At 40.5% G+C, this 20429-nt stretch overlaps 1 long non-coding RNA gene across 1 annotated transcript; it reads left to right on the forward strand.

Moving 5' to 3' along the window:
* The first annotated feature begins 1307 nt into the window (after window positions 1-1307).
* LOC146768733 (uncharacterized) lies at window positions 1308-9785 on the forward strand. The gene is made up of 2 exons (XR_014955972.1): window positions 1308-7556; window positions 9664-9785. It is a non-coding gene; the product is annotated as an uncharacterized LOC146768733 (long non-coding RNA).
* Window positions 9786-20429: the final 10644 nt, after the last annotated feature.

Here is a 20429-nt window from a genome sequence, read left to right on the forward strand (position 1 = left end):
CCCTGCCCTCAATTACTCTCATTTGCAGCTGTCCACGGTAGAAATGTGGAAATGTCCAGCTGTATGCAAAAATGGACCACGATGCAAATACACACAGAAGAGTTTAATACAGCCATCTCATTTTAAATGATGCCTGCTTGGCAATATGACCATCTTGGAATAAAGGCAAGGAGAGGATCCTGACTGGAAGGAATGCTCAAATGCCCAGCACCAGCCTGTCTCCTTCATTTGTTTTATTTCAGTAGCCAGGAGTATAGCCAGGAGCTTCAACAGGCAACAGATCACCGAGTCTTCGCTGAGACATATATTGAAAAGTGATTCTCCAGAAATATGAGGGTGAGAAACATTAAGTGGAGCAGGAGATTCTTGTAAAATTGCAGTCAGCCCCTACCCCTCTAGAAACATTTGAAATTTGTAATTGCCCTAGTCAGATATTTACTGCAAGAGCTTTTCTCTCTTACTTCTCCTTTCCTGCCTAAATATCCTCAGGCTCTTGAGTGATTGAAACCCACTAAGAAAGACAGATGGCCTTTTGATAATATCTAATGGAATGCGTAATCTGGAATTCCCTCCCATGCTGAACTCTGTGACCCAGAATGAATATGTGCAAATTTCAGAATTCTGGTTGAATAATTAAATGGAAATATAATACAGTAATTGAGCTGTTCCATTGCAAACTTACTCAGAAAGGGACTAGTATTGGAGTAAAATTGAGGATTTTACGTGGGCAATTAATTCAGTACAGAATCATACACAGAGTACATGAGAAATATATTCTAATTTTTAAGACAAAACTACATGTAAAGTAGTCTCCTTTCCAAAATAGTTAACTAATTGCATAGATTAGCAGGGTCATTGCAATACTCAAATGCATTATGGTCTAGTCTTTCAAATGTAATTAGGAGCATTCAATTTAAGGACCAGTCTAAATTGGCTCATTTTACTCCATTATTTCAATCTAGCTAAGAGTAAATCAGTGAATAAATCAACATTTCACCATTATCTGATTGTTATGGGATTAACAGGAAGCTGATATTACCAAGCAGTTCTTTATAGACTGGCACTCCACTGTAATAAGCCATATTCTGATTAAGCTCCTAGAGTGCTTCTGCACTATTTCATATTTCTGCATCTTGTTACATGCTCCTAAAAAGTGACAATGACTGAAGAGGTTATTGTACATAGCCCAGATAAAGTCTATAATGCTTTGGCTGCTCCACAGGGCATATTTGTTGTTTTCCTCAAGATCCCCTTCACAGTGTTTCTCCTCGGCATGACAAATCAGGCTTACTGGCTGTGTTTTACAAGCCTTTCAGTCCTCAAAATATGACTAGGAGGAATTAATGACAACAAAAGCTTATAGCCCCAGATACTGACTTCCTGAGCTAGAAAAATGGTTGCTGTGTCTGCTAGGAGTAAAAATGCTTCTCCCTTTAGGTAGATCAGCTCATCAAGGGAGTCACAAAACAATTACTAGCACATTCCACAGGTGTAAGCATCTGACAGTGTGCTGTAGGCAGGCTCCAACCTGTCAGGTACAGTACTGCAAGGATTCAAATACAGTCACTAGAATTTTTATAGAGGTCTTAATACCTATTCAATAATGTCAAAGTGTTTGTCATTTCAGCAAAGAGGCTTCTTGCACAGCAGTGAATGAAGTTAACAAGAATTAGAGGAGCAGAGACCATTATCTGGATGTCTGTAGAACATTTTGCCCAAACTCCTCACAAAAGTTACTGCCCCGATATAAGGTGTTTCTATCAAAATGATACCAAGTTATGTAAAAAGACAAAGGAAAATCTCTAGTGAAACTACAATATGAGCTGCCTAAAATTATTTCAGTCCACAGCAGGTGGACAATTAGACATAATGAACAGGTTCCTAACTGTTAACATGTGCCTGAAGTTTCAGTCAGAAATGGCCATATTTAGCCCATAAATAGACCAGGAGACAGCTGGAAGTTTTTTACGAGATTATTCTGTGTCTGCAATATTAGCAAGGCAAAGGACAAGTGGATTTAAATTTTCTAAATGGAGCAATATCAGGCTGGTGCAGTAAATGTAAACCCCTCCAATGTGATGTCGGAAACATCAGTAAATAAAGGTCTTTTCATTTGTGCATCTCAGAACAAAAGCCTTTGTCACCTAAAGTTCCTGAGAGCCATGTCAGTGAAAATAACCAATCCCTGCAATGCAGATTGAATTCACATACAGAAGAACAGCACTATCTAGTTGCCAATAGCAGTGCTTCACGAAATAGTCTTGCCATCTTCAACCCCTCCATTTTTACTAGTAAGGCCTATCTTCAAAACCATATCAAAAATCTGCTCCAGAAACTACTATTTCTCACTGAATATTAAAAGCCATAAATTCAAGTAGAATACTGGTTTTGCAACATATCAGACTCTGGATGATCCTTCTACAGAAGTTTGCTGACAGGATTATTCCTAATTTCCACTGAAGTCTGTTGGATGCAGATGGGCATCACACCACGGCTCCTGATCTGAACGGAGACCAGCCACCTGAACTGCAGTTTCTGCAGAGCTGGATTCCAGTGTGAGCAACTGGGCTGGGACCAGGAGACATCTATGGATGACAGGGAAAGCTGAATTACACTTTCAGGTTCACGAGTGAGACAGGTATCAAGCAGATGAGCTCTTTCTAATAGTGGGCAGATACAGACACAGAGGCAAGCTTAGGAGGCCTTGGGAAGTTCAGAAGAAAAAAAACCCCAAAGTTCCCATGGGGTTTAGGCATCTTCTAGGCTTACTGATGTCCAGCTCCAATAGTGAATGCACACTCACGTCCAAGGCATGGAGATGGTTATTGGACTGTGTCCAGAACTGCCCAGCCTTGCAGAGATACTATGTGAAAGCTGATCACAACAGTACCACAAAAGACCTGACAAATAATGTAGACAGATCCTAGAGGAAGATCTTACCCACATGGGGTCGTCCAAACCTCAGACAACGTCTGAAAATCCTTCCTCTATCTTCTTCAACAAGGTGAGTATTTCATATAGCTCTTTGCCTCATACATTACCCTGTCTTGTATCACTTTAGGATGCAAGGACACTGAATTGTCAGTTCTTTATCCAAGTCTCTGTGTTGTACAATGGGGAGAAAATGGAGAGGGCTCTTTCAACAACATAACAAAATGTTCTAAAAGGGGATACTTTCAGAATAGAAACTATTTTGAGGAAAGGTTTGCAAATTCTAGTTTAGAAAGTGCTTAGAATATTTGTGTTGACAGTAGAAAGATCAATAAATAGCACAGTAACATAAAATAGAAATTAAATAATAAAAAATAGCATAAAATACTGAAATAATAGAAATGACACTATGCTGATGGGCAAGTATTGCTTTTACAGAATAGAGCACTAGTTATCGCAGATCATGACCTAATTCTCGCCTTCTTGAAACAATATAAAGAAATAAATCATAACAGCCTAGAAACAGATGCTATCTTTAAAATATGACAATACTAATTCAGAGGTGAAACCTTGCCTATATTAACAAAAATCAGCAAAAGTAAATGATGCTGTAACTGAAGCATACTGGGGAGATTTGTTGGAGCCAAACTGACCAAGTACACTGCCTTTCCTGCTCTGTTCTGCATAATTAACCATCTTATTAACTAGACAATTGATTCACTGCTTTATTGATTGATTGTTGCATTCATTCTCTCTTTCTGCTTTTTGTTTTGCTGCCAACTTCATCAATTTAATTGCACAACTTTCTCCCTAAGTGATTCATTCCCTAAACAACTCTCTCATTCACTGCTGAGCCTGTTTCTCACCCAGTTCACTGCTCAGCTGAATCCCAAGCCTTCACCTGCCTGATCTTCTTGGCATTTGTGACAAATTCTGGAGGCTCTTGGGGTTCAGTTCATAGGTTCTGTTTGATGCTTTGGACATTGGGAGATTTGATATTAATTCTACATGTGTACTGCCTTGTACACAGACAGTGATGGGGTTTTGGTGTTCTGATAGAGAACTGAAGCTATGAAAAGTCATGATAAAGAGTCTGTAAAAAGCCAGTATTTATTTGTTTACATGGATGCCTCTTTTAGACAGCACACTTGACTACATGACAACTGACTGCTATCATACTGCCCGAGGTAAAATTGCTTTTCAAATCTCAATCACAGAAGACAGGCAAATATGCTTATTGAAGGTCTCAGGGAGGATTTGCAACTTTGACCTCCTGACTAGCCTGGCCAGCTGACCAGCTGAAAAGGGGAGCAAAATTCACTTAAAAATTAAATCAGGTTCCCTAGGACCTTATCTTTTTCAAGTATTTAACACCTCCGCGGAAGAGGATCTGCCACTGCTCTGTGCAGCCTGTTTCCATGCTCAACTATCCATTTTGGAAGATTTTTTCCTCTGTCACCAGCCAGCATTTCTTCTGGTACAGCTCATTACTGTTTCCTGACCATGTTTTGCTGTGCATCTCTCATAGAAGGTGGGTTCCAATTTCTCCATATTTCCCCTTCCAGCGGTAGATTGCAGCATTTAGATCCCAGTCCTGTATGCCACAGGCTCCAGCACTAGGACATTATGACAGCAATATGAGAAACTGCCAGCTGCTGAGAGCATTGGAAGGAAAAAAACTGACTGGACATTCCAACCTGGGGCTGAACTAATGAAACAACCCAAGGTACTGACAGATATCACATATGGGGAAAGGGATGCATTGGGAACTCTTCTTGGATGGATCAATGTCGGAGGACAGTGGGAATAGAGAAGATTCCCAGACTTACCAAGGTTACTGATAAAGACCAGAATCACTAAAATCACCAAACCCAGGGGTGGTGGGGAAAGAGTAAACAAGAGTGAGTTTTTTATTTTGGAGGGAGAGAAGCGAATGGGTAAACCAAATGTTATGACTGGGGAGCTCATAACTCATCCATCAAAGCAGCCTTGCCCACAGGACAGCCACCCTGTTTCCCTGCCTATATCACATCCACAACTTGTCTCTGTGTTCATGGAGACCTTGCAGATTTATTTGAATTTCAACAAGAGGAAGACCCAGAGGGAAAGGAGGATTGATCAAGCCTCTCCAGCATACTCCTCTCAAGGTGCAGGACTTTTTCCTTTCACTTTTACAATTTGTTACCACCAACACTGAATCCTTTCAGCTGCTCCTAAACCCTTCCACCACATCTTCAGTCCTTCAATTTTACTTGTTTTTCCACCTATCACCCCATACTTTCCCTCCTCTTTCTAGGTAAATTAAATGACAGCACAAGCTATAACATGTGACCCTTTTCCATCCTCTTGTCTACTACAGTTAATATTCCTTGTCAGCTTCCTTTTTTGAGAAAGTGAGTTTTAGACAGTCACATTATATGTCTGCCTGTTTCCCCTAACACTTCTTGAACCAATTTGGCTTTTCAACTGAATGTGCAGCAGCTGAGGACAACTGTGTTCCTACAGGTTCCCATGGCCAGGCAACAAAGGAACCTAAGCACTGACAGAAAAGCAGACCAAATTCACACATTATTTATCACCTGGCAGCAGCTGGCACACTGCAGGAACACCACTCCTGGCTGGTGGCAGTGTTTGCTTGTGCTTACCAAGCAGAAGCACCGTAGGAGTCATGAGGCACAGCTGGAATATTGCAGAGGGATAGCTTAAACAAAATGAGACACAAATCTGTAGGAAGTTCTGCTCAGGGTGATCCATGCCTTTTAAATCCATGAGAAGTTGCCCAAAATAAAAATCACATGAAAGATGTGATTTCCACTCAGGGTTTGACAAATGACCAACTGGAACCATTTTTTTAAAATCAGATTTGTGATTAATATCAAACTTAAGCTGTTTCAAATTTGTAATAGAGATTTTTTTTAATTGAAAATTTAATCTAAAATAATTTAAACCAGCACTATTGTTAAATTAGGGTTTTTGTCTTAATATGAGAAAATAGCTACAGACAATATAGCAAATTTTGTAAAATATGCATCCCTTTACCTGGAAAACATGGCCTCTGAGTTTAGTGAAACTGCATTTGGAATTAAACATGGGAATTTATTTATAAAACAGAGACTGTTTTATTTTGGAACAACTTGTAGTGGCAAAAACTCGTCAAGAATACAGCTTCATTGTAAAGTGCCAGGAAATAAAACCTGCTTATACTGATTTCAACATACCTAATGAATGCAGATCATTTTATTTCAAAAAGGCAGCCAAGATCCAAACCAAGCTGCTGTCCTACACTTGTATCTGAGCATCCTAAGGAAGGAGTTTCAAAGATATCTCAGTGATTTCAGTACTCAAGCCCCACAGCCCCAGCCACAAATAGTATAGTAGCCCCAGCAGTGCTGGCCTTAATTCCTCAACTTTCTGAAGTGAAGGATATGCATCACACTTCTAACTCACCCTTTTTTGCCATCTCTTGCCTTGCAGCATTTTGCACAAATGCATGGCTTTCTAACAGAAAGAATGTCAGTGAAACCCTGACAGGGTCCCATGCTGTTTCTCTTTCCACAGCACAAGTAAACATTTCAAATGGGAGATTTCTGAGAGAAGAGTAATTTTTCTGAGAAATGTGAAATTTTAGGAGGTGTTAGGAAATAAACTGAAAAGGCAGCCACAGGTCTAACAAATTTGAAGTTTAAGATGATATAGTGTGAAAATTTATAAGCATTTCAACTTACAAATGGCTTAATCAGCAAATCAAATTTAAACCTTTTACATGTCTTTCTTCATCTGTTTCACTGTATTCACATCTTAACCTCCCAGGCTCTTCTGAGTTCTCTGCCATCACATCCCTGCCTACCCTCAGTAAAACACTCCACACCATCTCCCTCAGGCTTTCTCTGAGCATGCTACTTTATCTTTAGCAACTTCAATTTTGGAAATTCAGTAAAATAAATCTTTTGGAAATAAAACATAGAAGACCACATATCTACAACAGCATCTGTTGCAGTGTCTGTGACACTTGCTGTTCACCACCACCTCCTCTGTTCTCTGGGTACACAGGTTTGCCTGTGGATATGTGTTGTGTCCAAAATATTAACAAAAATATAATTTTCACAAATTGCAAGACTCAGGAAGTTCAGTATAAAAATCAAACACCATGAAACCAATGATCAAAGCCTGAGATAGAACACAACTGATCTTGTCTTCTGCACACAGTAATGACTAAGCCTCAGTCTTCCTTTTAGTAGTTATATGAGGAACATTTTCAGATCCTGGAGAAGGAACTAAGGTCCAGCCACCTCCACATGATTTCCTTCAAGTGGGGATTTGTCAAAATTCCCCCTGTGCTGGAGAAGCATATCCACCCCAGACTTGGCCCAGGAGGACCTTCCCAGCCAACTAGGTCCCAGCCCTCATGCATCCATTGTTTTAGGATAGGACGTAGAAAATAAAAGTGAATCCCAGATTTTGGTTGTTAGTAGAAAAAGAAGTAAGCAGCCACTCATTTTAAAGACCTTTCTCTCTTGTTTCTCTATGCCTTTTGTGAAAAACAAATCACCCACTGGACAAGATGTTTACAAGCAACCCTTGCTCAGTCTGTGCAACTTTTATGGAAAAACCGAATAAATACATGTGTAAGTAATCCTTTGTCTTCTATGGGATTTGCTGATTACTGAAACAAGTGGGGAGGGTAGGGGGTGGGAAGAAAATATAATTTCAGGGCCAAGCAGTTTTATTTTGTATATGCTGTTTTCCAAACAGACAAAGTATTGTTTCTCTAAAATTAAGGACAGATTGAATGTTGTGTGAGGTCTAAACCAGGATGCATGTTCAATCATTTGAGGTTAGGGAAAAAGAGCAATGTGCTGTCTCTGATTAAGGTGCACCAGGCTTTTTCTTTTTTTTCTTTTTTTTTTTTTTAATCTCCAGCTTTTCACAAAGCACACTTGTGTTCAAAACGAGATGTTTTCATAAGCAAGCTTTTGTGTACAGCAGAGCTTCAGCTGGATTTCAGAAATTAAGAGTCATCCATCTGAGATTCACTTTAATGACTAATTTCCCTACCATAGAGTTTAAAGTACAAAGAACAGCCACAGACTAGCAGAGCCAAGCTTTCAGTTGCCATGCAACACCCCTGTCGCAGGTTTCCCTTCATCTTCTAGTGCTTTTACTCCAGCTCTGCTCTTCATGGATGAAAGTTACGCAATGCTTTCTAGATACTTAACAGCAGATGTATTAAATTTCTAATCTGATATAAACCAGACTGCAATTTTCTACTGAAAAAGTCACATCAATGAATTTAATAATGTTTTAAATTATAGTCTTTCATAGCAGAGTATCTAGTTTTCAAATTTACATTATATGGATTTTCCTACCATGTGAATCAGACAACTCCCTTTTGTCTGTGTCTTCTTTTAAGTGCCTGTGGGATTTGGACAATATTTTGTGGGGAGAAAAAACCCATCCAAAGTTTTGCAAAGCCACATGCTAGCTGGTGGCAAACACAGAGCACTTGTGGAGATAGAGATTGACACTGTGGCTCCTGTGATGATAACTAGCTGCTAGTCACCCCATCCCCTTCATGCTGACCAGACCGGAGACACAGGCTGAAACTTCTCCGTTTGTGTTTCCAATGTAATCAAGGTCAAGGGGTTTTGCTATCCACTTCAATCAGATTTGAAGAAAAGTAGACATAAATAACTAGATATTTTCCAATGAGGCTCTGAGTCAGAGTTGTCTATGCTGATGCTCATTCAAATAATATCTTGCTATTTTGCAAAAGAGCAATTTAGTATTATCAGTGGACTGTAACCAAAATTTAGAGCAATCTAGACATATTAATGGAACTATGCATGCATGCAGGGCTCCAGAGTAGTTCTGAATTGGCATAGGCAACCATTTCTAAGCACAACAGGCACCAGCCATCCAGAAAACAGTGCTGTCACATACATAAAGATGATTTGCCTTTCTCTTTCTTACATGCATGAATGCACAAGTTCTCTTGTGGTGTTTCTGAAATCTGTTTTGAAAACGTAAGAGCCTAATTCTATAAATTAGTGGAACAGTTACATAGGATAAAATCGGTTGCAAATTTTGTCTTTTTGCCATGTTGATGAATATTTATAACTTTTGTTCTGCTGTTTGAGTAATAGAATTATATACTGGTGGGTTTTACAGTAAAATGCATTTTTGAAAATAGACTACTTACAGTATCTAAATTATGCTCAAAAATAGTTTAGAAAGATGCTGCCTGTCTACTTAGTTCCTTCAGTTTTTGACCTGAGATTTATAACAATTATTACCATGTGATGCATTTGTATGGGTTCAATGACTCTTTCAGTAGAAACATTAGGCTTTATAAGGCATAAAGCTTAGGAGGTGAAAGCCTTTTCTAAAGGCAACAGTGCTTTTAAATGGTTGTCATTTTATAAATTGGGTTTTGCTTTTTCTCACTGAAAGCTTCACTGTGCTACAGAGGAAAGTGCAGATGAGTCAAGAAAACAGGATAATTTTCATTGCATTCAGAGTTTTTGAGTGAAAGATAATGTGTACGCTGGTTCTGAGAAACCTCATGTAAATTTTCTCTTGTGTAGGCTTTCATATGAGTTGTTCTGGTTTTTAACAAGCAGCTTCTCCTCCTTCTCCCTGATGTTTGCTGGCCCAGGCTGGATCAGCCCCAAAGGTTTTGATGGGAGCTTCTTATGACCATCAGTCTCACATGTTTTCCCTGCTTTTCCTTAGGTTCCTGTGTAGAAGAAATGCCTGGGGGTCAGAAAAGGGCCCTGTACATCCAACCCTGACTTCAGACCCAGCCTTTGCTGATTAAAAGATAAGCAGACTACTTTCAAAGCAGTCCAAATCAAGGTGGTTTTCTTAGCTTTTTTTGTCCTTTATTTTTTTCATCACAGCTATTACTAGGGGGTTTTGGTGTCCTTTTGTCATAGCAAGGATTCTTATCTTAAAACATAGTTGTCTTTATCCAGAATGCAGGAGAGTTTTTGTCTTTGTTGATATGCCATTGATGTCCTGCCTGATTGTTCACCAACTTCATGAATTATATAACCTTTATGTAAGTTTGGGGAATCGTGAAATCAGTGAATGGCTTGGTTTCAGAGGCCCTTAAAGATCACCTAGTTCCAACCCTCCTGCCATGGACAGGATCACCATTCACTAGACCAGGCTGCCCAAAACCACATCCAGCCTGGCCTTGAACACTTCCAGGGATGAGACATACACAATTTCTCTGGTCAATCAGTTCCAGAGCCTCAACACCATGTCTTTAATGTGTTGGAGACCCCAGTTCTGGATGCTGGTAGGGTGTCATGAGAGAGGAGAAGAGGGGCAGAGCTGCATTCTTCAACCTGCTGGTCACACACTGCTTTTCATGCAGCCCAGGAGATGTTTGTCTTTCTGGGCTGCAAGCTCACAATTCCAAGATGTTGAACTTCTCATCAACCATGAGTCCCAGCTCTCTCTCTTCAGGGCTGCTCTTGGTCTGGATTCCCCCAGCCTGTGTTTGTGCTTGAGATTGCCCCAGCCCAGGTGTAGGACCTTGCACTTGGCCTTGTGGAACCTCATGAACTTCCTGCAGATCCACCTCCCAAGACTGTAAAGGTCCCTCTGGATGGCATTCCTTACCTCCAGTGTGACAACTGCACCACACAGTTTGGTGGTCTTGACAAACCTGCACTTGTACAATCAGTGTTCAGCCAATAAAGTCAGTAAGTCTGAACATAAAATTTTCAGAACCCCTGCCACCAGTTTTGAGTTGACAAAACTGAACATTTTAGTGCATTTGATAAGATAGGCTGACTATTTTACACAGGAGAGAGTGTAATACATAGGCTTCTTCTAAGGCTCATTTAATTTGACAAGGATCACTCTCTGCAGATATTTTTTCTTGCTCTGAATAAAACCACTACTTAAAATCTTTGCTTTATGCAATTTCCTAAAGTTAGGATTCACTTTTACAACAGACAGCCTACTAGGTAGCTCTTATGGCTCTCCATCTCTCTGAAGATCATACTGGGGATGTTAATCCCCAACACCTCATAAAACAGCTTTTGACTTCTGCCATTTCCACCATTTGGTTAGCCTGTGGCCTCCCAGGCTTGGGAAACAGACGGATACCTATATACAAACCAAGTCTGCATCCCTCCTGCACAAGAAGAATCAGGGCAGAATCAGAGGCATTGATCCTCATCACAGACCTGGTGGATGATCCCCTTCAGGAACAGGGAGGGGATGCACACATTGCACTCATGTCCTGTCCTGGGCCCCAGCCTGCCCTGTTCAGTGATGCCAGCAGAGCCTGAGACCATACTGCCAGCTTTGCACAGAGCTACTGGGTTCAGAAGCATGCAGCTGCCAATGTTTGCTGTTTCCAGGATGCTAATCTTGACTTGAGAGCTGGCTGCATTCCAGCAATGCACAACATCTTTCCTTTCTATGTAACAATGGGATGAACCATTTGGCTTTACTGTGTAAAATGTGCCACTGCACACTGTTATGTCTGTGTGAGTTGCCCCATGTCCACCCTCAAAAACGGTACCAAAATGAAGCAAACCACAGAAGGCCGATATGCCAGAAATACATGCACCAGCCTGGCAGTCACAGTGTGCTTCCCATTTGTTTGTGATGCAGAAGCTGTATTGCAGCAGGCTGTGTGAGGGAGGTTTGGGCATCAGCATGTATGTGTATGGAAACATCCGCCTGTGTACATGTACCATGTGCTCAAGGACAAATGATTTTGGTGGGCACTTCTGCTCATAGACTTACAACCCTTTCCTCTGTCATACCAATAACACACCATTTTAAAATTTTGTGGTTTAGCCTCCTTTATGCCCCTTCTTTCACAGGGAACCTTAGAAAGAAATAAAACTTCTTGTTCTCTGCTTGACCTCTACCTAAGACTGGTAAACAATCATTAATGTTTATACTGAAAATCCTGGAAAGGAGAATCCCCTAAGTGTCATTTAAAATAACTATGTCAAGTTAAACAATTATAGTAAGAAATCAGTTCACATATGTCTCTTAGAATGGTAAAACAAATATTTAACTTTGGTTAATATCCTATCAGTCAGGTGAGAATTGATTCTGAGTGGACAAGAAAGTCCATATTTACTGTGAATGAGAAACCAATTACATGAAGAGAATTAAATATGCAGCTTGTGAGACACTAGTGTATATGATGAAGGACAAAACAGAAATTATATGAGGGTATAATGAAGAAGAATATATAATACTTGACAGTAGAGACACATGCAAATTACATGATTTTGCAAATGAAGATGTGTAAATTAAGAAATCATTTTCTTAGTTTGCAGTTATGAGAGCAGATGCATCGGCAAAAAATATTGTGGTTGGAACATTATCAAAAGTATCCTCAAACCATAGGAGACTGAAAAACATATTTCCTTGAAATCTTGTTCAAAGCATCAGTTTTTAATTTTGTTCCAATTAATAGCAAAAGTTGAGAAGAAACCAAGATTGAAGTGGCTAGAATTCTATTCTTATGAATATAGAGCAGAGAGATTTAATTTTCTACCTTAGGCACAGTAATCCTTTTACACAGACTCTTTAAATTTTTGCAGGTGATGCTTTTATATGGACTACCTTAATGGTGACACTGTAACTGAAATATAATAAATATTTTAGTAATACATTTAATACAGGCAGTAATAAGGGACAGAATAAATTTTTACTGTTCTAGGATGGCTAATGGTACAAGAAACCCAGGTCTAAACAGACTTTGCTTTTATTTAAGCACTTCTCTTTTTCAGTGACTGCCCTTAATTTGTAAACATCAAATCCCAAAATATGGGATGTGATAGTCAAACTATTGACATGTCAGTCAAACTATTGTTTCCATAATTTACATAAATAAATGTAACAAATTGTTGTTGAAATTATACTTACATATATAGCTTAGCATAAGGATAACATTTAGAATGATGGCAGCAACCCAAACCAGAGCAAAGACAGAAGAGAAACTGAGCATGGACCGTGGAACTGCAACAGAGGGAGTTGGTTTGCATATGCAGTGACATGTCCCTTTTTGCAGAGATGCTACTGTCCACCCTCCCAGCAATGCTGCACTGCACTGGGGAAAACACAGTACCAGGAGTTTCCTGACAAACTGCAGAAATCTCATAAATCCACAAATATGATTGGGATTTTTTTTCCCTAGCTTGTGTATACTTCTACAGATAAGACATTAACAAAAATCTGGATGGAATATTGCCTCTTAATATTAGGCTAAACTTTCAAAACTTCTCTCTTGGCAGGAGATCCTTTGTAGAGAGAGTTTTAGTAGGAGACCTTTTGTAGGAGAGCTTTTATCTTGCTTAGTTTAGTCCCTGAAGGTCCTGGTTGCCAGTGACACCTTTAGTAGTGATTTGCCTGTCAAGTTGGCTTAATTTCTGTGGGCCCAAATATGAATTGTGCATTTATGGCCAGACTCTCTTTACGAATGTTATTTTGAAGAAAGAAATCACAAAATCTACTTATTATTATTGATTTCTTATTTAAAATGTATCAAAAGCAAAGTCTTGGCTATCTCTTGTTTTAGACTGAAAAGTCATTTCCAAAAATAGGATCAGATCCTTCACTGCATTTAATCACAGTGACAGCCAGGCTGTCCTGGTTTGGGCTATAGATACTGTGTTGGCTTTTTTGACTTGTCTGGTGCCAGAATTGAAAAATTAAAATGCTGCCTAGGGTGTTCAAAATGATGAAGCAGCGTCTCCTCAACATCAGCAAGATCCTTTAAAAGATTTGCACTGTGAACTTAATGTTCCTCCCACTCCAGGAAAATGTGCATAGAATCAGAGAATTTTTTTAGGTTGAAAAAGATCATAAGATCACAAACCATAAACCCAGCACTGCCAAGTCCACCAATAAACCATGTCTCTAAGTGACACATCTGCATGTCATTTAAATACCTTCAGGGACTGGGCCTCAACCACTTACTTCCCTGAGCAGCCTATCCCAGTGCTTAACCACCATTTCCATGGAGGAATTTCTCCTAACAGCCAATCCAGACCTCCCCTAGCACAGCTCAAAGCCATTGCTTCTCATCCTACACTTGTTGCTTGTGGGAAGAATTTGATCCCCACCTCAGCAGAAGCTCCTGTCAGGCAGTCATGTGAAGGTCTCGGACCCTGCAGGAGCGGCTGCCTGTGGCACTCTTTTCCCATAAATGCACAAAGCCCTGTTCCCAGCAGCGGGAACAGCCTTTGGAGGGGCTGAGGCACAGGAGCTGAGCTCAGCCCTCCTGTGCAATGTGGCCATCTAGCAAAAAGCACTGCATCAGAACCTTCTGACATAGCAACTGGTGCTGCTTATCAGCACAATGTGGGCTTGACTGTTTCTGCCACAGGAGTAGCCAAGGACCCTAATTCCTGGCTATCAAGGCCAGTTTCAGACAAAGACAATTTGAACCCAACCATTCATCCTGGGACAGTAATGTGTTCTCCATAGGGGTTGTATTCATGCTGACTGTTCCAGAAGCATAACAAAAAGCCAGTGTCTCCACAGTAAATAGCACAGTGGGCAGAAACCACATCAGCCTGTTGTTAATGCTGTGTGGTCTAAATGTCAGTAAATTCCTGGATTGTTTTATAGATGTCAGTCACCTATAGAAGAGAATTATTCTAAGAGTTTTTAAATGTGCTCAACTTTCTTTAGCACCACTAGCAAAAAAAAGAAACCCAAACTGGGTGTCCTAACGAGGTCAGCTGGTTTAGCCCTCCAGAGGTTTTAACTACCTTGGCATTACCCCTGGCCCTTAGTGCATTTGGATCTTCTGGGATTTCTGAGAATTACATTTGTTTTTATTTAAAAAGCATTTCACGAGGGTGGGGTGGACATTGACATCATAAGAACTGCTGGTTCGATAATTCTGTGTGCTTATGTCACATCTGCACCAGTATTTATCACTCTCTGAATAGAGGAGGTCAGAAATTGGAGGGATGGAGTTGTTGGAGTTGTGAGGCCACCTGGGTTATTCAAGGACATGATGGGCAAAGACTTCGAAGTGTGGGTGGTATTTTGCTTGGTAAATAGCTTTTAAGGCCATAGCAAAGCACCCATGAATAGAACATTTTTCAAGACCCCCATGTCCTCCAAGGCCTAGAATATTTAAAAACCCATGCCCCCACATGCTTAGGGGCTCACCATGGAAAAATCTTAGAATTGCCAGCCTAAACTTGGGGCCAAGAATGCCCCTCTTTACCACTTTTGTTTTTTCAGAGGTGTTTTTCTTGTCTGACCGAAAGTAAATCTTTTTCACCCTACTTATAGCCTAAAAATAGCAGACTACGACATTTAAAAGAAGATGCTCTGATTAGCACTCAGTGCCATAGTCTGATGATAAGCAGCCTCAAGGGTTTTTTGCAGTACAATCCAGACTTATCCTTGCTCCCCAAATATGTGTGAAGAATGATAAATTTCCAGCAGCTGCAGGTCTTGTCCACCACGGCCTTACCAGCATGCAAGGAGCAACCAGCCCAGGGCTGCAGCTTCTTCGTGGCCTCCCTGTGAGTCGCTCTGAGCAGTTCCTGCATGGCCTTCACTGGCTTTGAGTTGATGCAATACGAGGGCAGTCACAAGCTTTTTGCCTGCAGCTGTGCTCCAAACACTGCCCAGCAGTGATTTTAATCTAGTCTTCCAAATGTTTTTGCTGACAACAAATGGGCCAAAATGCTCTCATCTGCAAGCACGGCATCTCTGCTAGTCCAGGTGAGTTCAGGAATGTATCTGTCAGGTTTCCCAGATGTTTAAGCATGTCTGCTCAGACAAATTGCCTGATGACTGTGCAAAAACTGTCCCCACTATTCTATGTCTCCTCTCTGGAAGCAGTTACCCTTGGGCTTTCAGCTTTTGTCTGGGAAAGACATAGGGATTCACTGACAAAACACTGGCAACAGCTCAAGGGGAGCATGGGCTGAGGTGTTGGTGGAGTTTATTAGCACCAATAGCTGGGGTGGGGTCTCACAGGCATTGAAATCAGAACATTGAGCTGTTGCTGATCCAGTCTTGGACTTTGCTCCCACAACTCAGAGGCATCTGACCTGCTGATGCATAGCTACTGAGCTGCCATCATTTCAGTCCACAGACAAGTTAACTGCTTTGTTTTTATCTGATCATCTCTCCAGAGTAGTGGTGCTCCCCTACCAGAATTTTCTTTCTTCCTCATACTTGATAATTGGTGGTTTCTAAGTTAAAAAGTTTTCTTGACAAAATTATTTGGGAGAATCAACCAAGACTGTTGGTTGTCTGTCCTCCTATTCCTAATCTTTTACCGGTTCTTGAGTTATCTAAGTTAAATTAGCTTTAGTACTTCTGCACTCTATGACTATACCAGCCACATACCCTGACCAACTAGTTCAGGAGCACCTTATCTGAGTAAGAAGCTCAAGACTCAATTAATTTTTGGAAACTGGTTCTCAGAACAAGCTTCTTCTCTTCTGTTTGCAATGAAGTGGTGTTTTGCTCCAAATGGCTGAGCAGCCCTTTCAGATTAGGTGCTGCTGTTCCTATATTACGTACTTCTCTTGTCCCTATTTAGTCTTATTTATAACAAATTTAAGAGTCTGCATCACTTTATTTCTAAATTCCCCCAAAAATCTGCAGTACTAATTAGAGGATAGTTATCCCAGCTGGTAACCTTTTATCTTTGCTGGATACTTCCATTTACCAGCAAGGCAAAAAAATAGATTACTGCCGTCACTACCATTACAGCAATCAAATGTTGCAGACTGCTAAACACAATTCCTCCCCCCTGCCCTCAATAAAAATCTTTTCTTTCAATGGGAGTAAATCTTTCCAAAGCACCTTTTCTTTCTGATGTGAATAAGTGGTTTGAAACAGAAGCATACACATGCCTATGTGACGTCTTTTTTAACATCAGATTTCTGGGCTCCAAGGAAACCAAGCATGCACACAATATACAGAGTGTCAGAGGACAAGGTGGGGGGATGTGTTTTTATTGCACTACAGTGGCTCTCTTATCTATTCTGGGCTCATGGATACCATTTTGAGATGCCTACTGGTGGCAATATCTTCACACTAGTCTAATGGTAGGGAAATCATTATACTGCTTTCTGAGGGACTTCACAGGAGGCATCTCCTCCTGCTTGACACAGGCCATCATAAGAGGAGGTTCAGAGAGGAAAAGCAGTGTGGATTTTAGGAAGAATGGTGAGCACTGCGGCAGTCAGCACCCCCATCTTCAACAAAGATATTTGTGCTGTTTAAACACTCAGAAAAAAAATGAAATTAAAAATCCTGTTTCCAAAATGCTTCCTGAGCAGGCCTTCTGCCATGCCACAGACCCAGGACCAACTGGCAGAGGCGATCCCAGGGCACAGGGATTGTAGTGCACGTGGTCGGGGCTCACAGTGCAAATGGCCCCCTCTTCCCCAGGACCCCAGACTCCATCTCCAGAGTCTCATCAGCTGCATCCAGTAAGTGCACTGTGAGTGCATTTTATTTGAGCAAGAACAATACAATGGCTGTGTCTGGGCACAGAGTAGTACAGTATTCACATCTGAGAAAGCTTTTCTGTTGTTTTGTTGCTCTAAATCTAATCAGGGTGAGGAACAATTCTGAGCTCCTTGAAGATGCTTTCAGAGCCAAAGTTGTTTTCCCTGTGGTTCCACCCTTATGAAAATGGAGGAGTTTTTTAACCAAGCAATGAGCACAGGCAGGTCAGCTGCTCAAAACTCCTCCTGCCAGGAGGCAGCTGCCCAGGCTCCAACAAAAGCCTCCTTGCAACTAACACTTGGAGTGACAGAGAACAGAATGAGAATGTAAAACAGGGGTTTTAAAATGAGGAGCCACACTTGAGCTTGGCCCTACAGTACCCCTGCTAAAGGACAGAAATTCATTAATGTGCAGTGCATATATCTACCCAGAGGTTACCTTTAACCATGAGCTTGAAGGAAAAAGCTGTAGTGGAAATGGAGAAGGGGAAAAAGCAATACATCTAGAATGTGCAGCATCAGTTTTAAGTATGCCAGGGTAAAGAGAGACAAAAAAGCTCTGTCCAAAAGAGTGAAAGGAAATAAAAAGGGCATTTATAAGTATCAAGCAAAAATAGACTGCATGAGGATTTTCAAATGCAAATATGAATTTATATATTGGATTTGCTTTCATCAAAAAAAGGAGAGTTTTAATGTCTTGGCTTAAATGATTCATAATGAGTAAATGAATATAAAAATAATGTATAATCATTCATTCATTCATTCAAAATAATGAATAAAAATATTGATGAAGAGAAGAACAGTCTGATCTAGTCTGATTTCCTATATAACACAGTCTGTTTATCCAGGCCATTAGCTTGTGGACTGAGATGTCCAACTCCTAAATGTCTCACAATTCACATTTGGAAGAAAACCCTTTCCCTTTCTTGGGACTTAGTAGCTGGAGGCAGACTAGACAAAGCTTTTTCTACATTTTCCCAAGAAATCCAGTCCAGAGAGTGCTTGCTCAGTGAATCACATTGTTTTCTGAATCCAAAGAGCTGTTTGTACAACCCCTGTACTTCAGTGCTTGTTCAAAAGCAGGATGGTGTCCTCTAGGCTCAAAAAATTCTCAGAAGCTCCCTGGGACTCTTCCCCATGTTCAAAGGAAGATGGCAGGAGCTGGGCAAGAGAACATCTCCCTCTACTACGTACTTTTATTTCCAGAAATAAACAAACTTGTGTAATCCCAAAAAACAACAAATCTCCAGAAGGCTCCAGTCCTTTGACACCAATCAATACCAGAATGAGCATGGCACTCAGATACTGCTGGTGTGTTTTGCTGTGTTTGGCACCTGCATTTCTAACTACCTTTCTCCTTGATTTTAGGTGCTTCCACACTAAGAGTGTTATGAGACTACAGTTCTGAAAAGAGCCACATGCAGATTTACTTTTATAACATGGTGAGTTACAAAGAACAAACATTAATTTTTTTAACACAGACAGAAGTACCTGTCTGGGGCTTACCTTTTTTAATTGCTTATTGTAGGAAAAATGTTAATTAATTAGGTATTTCAAGGAACTAGTCAGGCCTTGAGGAAGCCCTCATATTTGTCTGACACTAGAAGCCAACATTTGTGATCAGCAGCAATCACAAATACAATCTTATAGTGGAGTTTCTTGTGTGTATTAAGTGGATTGTGTTTAATTCCTTGATGACATGCAAAATGACATTAGTCACTATCACTTATATAATGAATCACAAACACATCACTGTAGAGTCAGACTCCATGAACACAGACTCTGGCTATAAAGAACATGTTCTTTCAAATAAAAGACAGACTGCTGTGATGGGTGTGATGCAGAAGATAGAAGAGTTTTGCCCTCTATTTTATTATCCTGCCTGTAGAAGAGTTTTACCAAGACAATTAGCAATCCTCAAGAGCTTCTGCCCTTAAAACCAGCTGGAAGAAGTTTTGTTTAAAAGCAGATTGTGCCTGTAACCTGTTACATGTGTCCCCTCTACCTCACAATTGTTCTGCTGGTGGCAGATGGCATGTAGGAACAAGAGGTGCAAAGCACTGCCTCAGAAATAATAGTCAGTAAATCATAGAATGGCTTGCTTTGGAAGGGACCTTCATCATCCTCTAGTTTCAGTAGCCCTGTCTGGGCAGGGACATCTTCCACTAGACCAGGTTGCTCATTGTCCCAACCAACCTGCCCTTGAACTCTTCCAGGAGCAGGACATCCACCTCTTCTCTGGATAAATTATTTCAGTGTCTCAACAAAACCAGTACAAGCAAACTCTGTTGGCATTGGCATGGGATTTAAGATTCTGGCTTGGAGGAGCTCAGGAGGCCTCTTCCATATCTCTTAGTGGCCTGCCTGTGTCAGCAACCCTTCATTTCTCTCCGGAGCCCTGCAGGAATATAACTGTAACTAACTTCCTTACACCTCCTCAAATTTTGGGGTTTAAGAGCTCCAGATTTTCGTCTTAAAGAGTTCCTGCCCCAGTGTTCCCCACTGATTTTATCCTTATCTATGTGAAAATGAGAGAAAATGAAAGAAAATAAACCAGAGAAACAGGCACATCCACTGTCTGACTACCAGCAGCACAACAGCCTCAATTTCACAAATACAGATGAACATAGACAACTCCCACATTATTGCCCAGTGCTCATTACCTTTCTGACTCACCAGAACAACTCAGAAATAATTTAGGGATTCAATAAACTCATTAAGTACTTCTATTTACAGTTTAGGATGCTATAATCTGGTCTTGATTATTTGCACAAATTGAATCCTTCTGACTCATATCATACCTGTTTCTTTCAACCTGGGTCTTTACTTAGGGGATTTACATTACTTTCTAATTGTACATACTGGAATTTTCTTATTCAAGATCAGTTTTTGTTAAAGTACCACAATAATTTTAAAGATATGATTAATGGCTTGCCCTTTCCCATTATTTGGTCAATGGCTCATTCTTTTCTATTTTTAAGACAATTTTAAAGCAGGATGAAAAGTGTTTTCATTGCCTTT

Source organism: Lonchura striata, chromosome 1 (assembly GCF_050655825.1).
Source record: "Lonchura striata isolate lonStrDom1 chromosome 1, ASM5065582v1, whole genome shotgun sequence".
NCBI lineage: Eukaryota > Metazoa > Chordata > Aves > Passeriformes > Estrildidae > Lonchura > Lonchura striata.